Consider the following 6,115-nt stretch of genomic DNA (forward strand, 5'->3'; position numbering starts at 1 on the left):
ATGTGCATAAGCCGGAAGGCGCAACACATCTCATGGATATATATATATATATTTTTTTTTTTTTCACTCAGCTTTGAGTGTGCGGCTTCCGACTGATATGTATATTTTTTCTAATATCAAACTTTCTAAATGGACACTGATTTTTTTAAGTTTTTATTAATCAGAAATCAATATAAATATTTATATATATTCATATTATATTTATTATATCTATCCAAGCAAGAGGAATAATCTCCATTTTTAGTTACTAAAATTAGGATACATGTTTACAGGTGTCTTTTCCATCTATATCTGTATTTATTATCAAGCACAGCTCAGTGCGTTATTTTTTGGGTTCTGGTTTTCACGTTTTTACCAAAAAGACTTCTTTCTTTTTAAGCTTTCTACTTATATTTTATGGATGTAATAAAAATTATGAATAAGATCCTTTCATCGTACTACATCAAATAGATTAACGGTATCTTTGTCACGGGACACTCAATGGGAGTATAAATCCTCAACCAATCAATAAAAGCATTTAGAAATAATATATATATTAAGAGAATGATTTAGTCACAAAGACATTTCATAAAAATAAATTCACAAACTAACGTGACTTGATGTGATACGTCATATTATAACACTTCTCATATATAAAATAATAGCAGTAAAATAAAGAGAAAAAAAGAAAAATAGGATGAAAGGGGGCGGTGTACTCCTTTCTCTGTGATTAATAATAATAATGAAAATAAGAGTAAGAATCCTTTGTGCAACAGTATGCTACATGGTACAAACACCTGCTACAAAATTTTACATTCAACCAAAGTTTTTGAGTTTCCATGGAGTTTAAAGAATCACAAAGATCCAGCAGCTGCAGAGGAATTAAAGTTAACATCATATCCATCCAAGAATGCTTTTGATAATAGAAAACGTCGGTAAAGCATCACTAAAAGATCAATCAGGCATCAACCACCTCTGCTATTATTAAGCATTAGCTACTCACATCAGAACTCAGCAACCAACATTACATGGCTAAAGCTACAGCAATCAGCTAAACAAATCCTTTGTCAGCACCACATCAATCAACCAACGGTCCAACCTTGAGTGCAAAGAAAAGAAAACAAGTACAAGTCATGAGTTTTTCCCCCTGCCCTCAGAGAACAAGCTTTCAAAATCAGCTACTAGGCGAGGCAACAGTATGCCATCGCTTAAATGACTAAGAAGTGTATTCAAACAGGCAGATTACTACAGCTCATTTCACTACTTTCATCTACTTGGTATTGTTGTGTCCACTAAAGCTTTTATCATCTCATGTTACAGATGTAAGGGCAATGCCCCTTTTAGTGGAAGAAGCCTTACTTTTTAACTATATGGTGCTATCTAACTAAACAAAGTTTCAATCAGCCGCGTGGGGTTTCTCTTAAATTCGTGCGGTACAAAATTATTTGGATGAACTTGGATTCTTCCATTGCAGTCTGCAGTGCCCCTTTCGCTCTGTTTTTCCTATTTCTCACTTTTTCCTTTCCATTCCCCATACTCTATTCAACTATTCAACCTTTTCAAACTTACATATCCCAGAGATCTAAACGATCAAATCATTGAATAAAATTCATTAGCTTCACACACCAATGATTCATTAATGTATTCTTACCGTGCTCTTTTCAAGCAAGGAGCGCCAGTCATTGACTTCAACAAATAGCATGCATAATGTGACCAAAACCACTACCCACATGTTCTCACGGTGTCTTAAGAAATTGAAGAGGATCTGCGACTAAGTTCTTAAAGTTTGATCAGCCAAATCACCTGAAAGCGCTTACTCATGTCTTGGACTATGTCGAATGTGCCTTTAGATTGAAGAGACTTTTTTCCTTCCCATTTTGTGATATTTATGCATAAAGTATAAAAGAAAAAAGATGGAGACTCGGGAACTTATAACCATATCACCCTCCTCGCCCATGGCAACAGCACAACGTACAGCCACTCGTCCAATATCAGGTAGTAATCATCCTCACCAAAATTCAGGTAATCATGCATTGTCATCCTACGCCAGCCAGCGTATCATCCAAAGTGTCCACTAATGAAGATGAAACATCCAGGCAAAAAAATTATGCTTCCAGGAGTTTAAGCAACCGTGCTCAACGTCCCATGGCTTCATGCATGCCTTTTATCAAATAGGCAGTGGTTGTCTTCCCATTGGTCTCCGTTACTCCAGTAACAGCCATATTCTTCGATGGATCTTCGAGATTCCTGGCGGTAGATTTGCTGGGACTTGGATACTCCGTGCGTGGATTCCTCGGCGACATCGGGTGGGTCATCGTCTGAGGTTCCGATCGTGGCGGGCGGTCGGAGGGTGAGAAATGGAGAGAAAGAGAGTTGAATTTGAAGGAGAAAATACGCGGTTTGATGGAAAATGTGTGGGATAAACTATAAAGAGGAAATTGAAGGCCGTCACACAGAGAGAGAGAGAGAGAGAGAGAGAGAGAGAGAGAGAGGGTTTTAGAATTGGAGGGAAAGACTCTGATTGGCGGGTCTATGCGTGTCTAAACTCCGACTTTTGGAGACGATGAAAGCAGCCACTCCCAACTGTCAACTACTAAAATAAGACCTTCGACTACAAAAATTATTTTCGGCTCCAATAATCTCAAAAATATTTCAACAAAATATTTGCTTTTAGGCAGTTTTTTTTTTTAGAATATGTTTTTTAGCTTTTGGGGCACTCCTCATTGCGTAATTTTACGAATAGTAATGCTATCTATTAATTATTATTTATTCACATATTCTATACTTATAATTTTTTAAGACTGTTACATTCATATAAGAATTATACAAAACAATCATATAAATTGATGTAGTTTTATCTGATCTGTTAGATCTACTTTATACTAAAAATAATTTTATAATTTGACAAATCATATTAAATCATGTTAATTTTTATGATTACTTTTATATAATTACTTTGTGATTAGAGTATTTTCTATAATTTTTTTATAAGATTTGAAGTGTAAAGTGATGAATAATAATTTATGAGAAAAATTTTTCTTTTAAAAGTGAGATATTTACGCATCATCTAAAATCTTAATTTAAAATAATTTAGCTTATGTTTTTAAGCCTTAAGCGAAAATCATTACCGTAGATTTTTTTTATCAACAGTAACAAATTTACTGATGCGCACTATAATCAATCATTAAATTTATTATTTTAAAAATTAAGAATTACTCTAATAATTTATAAATAATGCCACGTCTAACACTTCTTAAAAATAAGAAACTTTCCTTTTGCGCATGAACCTTAATTGTTTTTGAGTAATTTAGATTTTCCAAAAGAAAACAAAAATTACCAAATGATTGCCCACGTGGATAAAAAGAAATGAAATGAAATTACTATTAATATTGATGTTTAAATGAAATAAGACTTCGTTTGCATTCTTGTCCCATTTCATTTAAGAAAAAATTTATTTATAAGTAATTTTATGCTGCACTTATTTAATATAATTAATTAGAAAGTTTATTTTATTAAAAATAATGTTAATTTAAATTTAAAATAAAAAAATAATAATATTAATTTACAAATTAATATATAAACTTACTTATACATAATAAAACTTTTCATTTAAAAAATGATCCTTGTCTGACTTTTAAACCTGTTTTTTTTAGATTTATTAATTGCTACCTTCCCCGACAGAATAAATAGCATCAACAGAGGCCAAAAAAATAAAAAATTAAGAAATGATACACGCAACCTATTTTATAATACATATTTTAAAATGTGAGTATTTTTATAAAATAATGTTACTTTTTTTAAGATATTTTATAAAATATTATTTATTTTAAAACATAATTATATAATATGTTGTAAAAAGTGAGTATGTTTATCATTTTTCTTTTCTTTTCAAGTAATGCTACGTGTACGTGTTCTTTTTATGCGAACATTTTAGTCTTATTATTTAAGTTTATTTATTTTACTAATAAGTTAGATACTAATTATATTAATGAATTATTAATTGTTAATAATAAATACTAAACTATAAATTTAGTATTTAAAAAATTATAATATTAAACTTATATAATGACACACATGTAAACTGTAAACCATCAAATCGGATAGGACCAAAATTGAAAAAATCAAAAGTTTTAGTTTCGGTGATAAATCGGTCTGTATCGATTCTTAGACCTCATTTGTTTTCAGAAATGAGATGAGATTAAAGTTAAAAAATTGAATAAAATATTGTTATAGTATATTTTTTGATATTATTTTTGTTTTGAGATTTGAAAAAGTTGAATTATTTATTTTATTTTGTATTGGAAGTTGAGAAAGTTGTAATGATTAGATGAGATGAGATGTTTTCCCAAAACAAACGAGGCATGTAGAACACTTCCACATTTCTTCAATCACGACGTATTTTTAAGTAGTGAAGTCGCCCTCAGCCTACGACGTCATCTTGAGGCGCCTTGTATTAAACAGATTAAGAGCTATGATGCAACCTACCATTTAAAGATGAAATTCTCAACGACCACGGGCGTAGGAGTGGTCAGAGGAGAGCAGGTGATGGCCAAGGAATGCTAAGTGCAAGAGTTGAAACCCACTAAAATAGGCATTCATGTGATAGAGCTCACGGTTGAAGGAGAGGTCGCCATCCTCAGTTCCCCCAAGTCACTCTTGCAAGAAGAGGACGCCAGGAACGAGCAAGTATTGACATGGACGAAACTAGTTCAATGAGAATTAGCGAAATAATTAAGAGGGTAAAAAGACCTAGACCAAAAGTCTGAGATTCCACGATCTAAATGAGGCTCATCGGTCTCGCAAAGTGAAGATAATAACCTTTGGTGGACTTGTCCCACCAAGTGAGAGGCATGTTCGGTCTGACCCAAGAATAATGAGATGCCGACAAAGGTTGCCAGGGGTGACATACGCCGACCTGACGGCCGCCTTGAATCATCACCAACACATGGCTACCAGGAAGCATGTGGGAGAAGCTATAACTACCATTCACCTGGAAAAATGAAAGTGGGCGTTGCTAGGACAGGCTGAGGAGGCTTAAACTCCTCAAATCCCTAGAAAACAGCTACTAAGAAGTGTGCGAGAGAGGTAACCATAACTCCTACCCCGAGGAAGGAAAGGTGAGCGTCGCCGTAGCAAGGTAAGAGACAACCGAAATGATGGTCGTGAAGCAGCAGTCGTGGGAGTGTGCCCAAAGAACAACCATGACTTTCTCCGCGAAGAGATAGGGACTCGCTGGACCTGACTAATAGGGCGTTGAGACGCGAGTCAGAGCTCAACGCCGCATTAATTATTTTCCTTAGGGTATCACACCCCCAAACTGATTCACGTGCACGAAGCATGAGGCACGATGGAACAACCCCTTGGGATGAAAGCAACAACACTCCAAACTACCCAGTGTAAAAGCCCACTCAAGGTATGATCAAACTCATGAAATGAAATTTACGGGAAAAAAAAATGTCCTAAAAATAAAAACTAAGTTAAGCATTGGAGGGTCCCCTGACCACCCAAGCTCCCTTCTTTATTTGTATATTTGCTGGTTTGTTGATCCACCTCCAAGTTGTCCAAGGAGTCCTCTTGGTACGTATGGAATACGTCTGAAACAATAGTGAATAATTTGTGAATAGTTAACTGTTTGTAAATAATTGTGATATAGTATGAGAATATCTATAATAGTTTTGTTCCCAAACAGACTCAAGAGTAGTGACCATGGCTTTTGAAAAAAACTCGTATTTGGGCACTTGTGAACGCCATTGCTATTGCATTCTCTCTCTCTCTCTCTCTCTCTCTACAGGATTTGAGCTATATTTTCTACTTACATTAGGGTACGTTTGATAACACAACTGTTATTAGACTATTTTATTATTATTTATAAATAGTTCACTACTTGCAAACAATTCATTATTGTTCACGAACTATTTATTATTTAAAAATTATTTTACTATCATTTACAAATAATTTGAGATATTTTTAGCATCCAAATGGAGTATAGTGATGCTGGATCAAATTTAGATACTACGATGCTCGTCTTTTCCTTTTTTATTCCAGCAAAAACAAAAGATAAATGCCTATTTCGTGAGCACTAGGTTTTGTTTGGGAACACAATTGTTCTTGTACATTCTTAGGCTCAGTTTGGATA

The sequence above is a fragment of the Juglans regia genome, chromosome 2 (assembly GCF_001411555.2).
Source record: "Juglans regia cultivar Chandler chromosome 2, Walnut 2.0, whole genome shotgun sequence".
Lineage (NCBI taxonomy): Eukaryota > Viridiplantae > Streptophyta > Magnoliopsida > Fagales > Juglandaceae > Juglans > Juglans regia.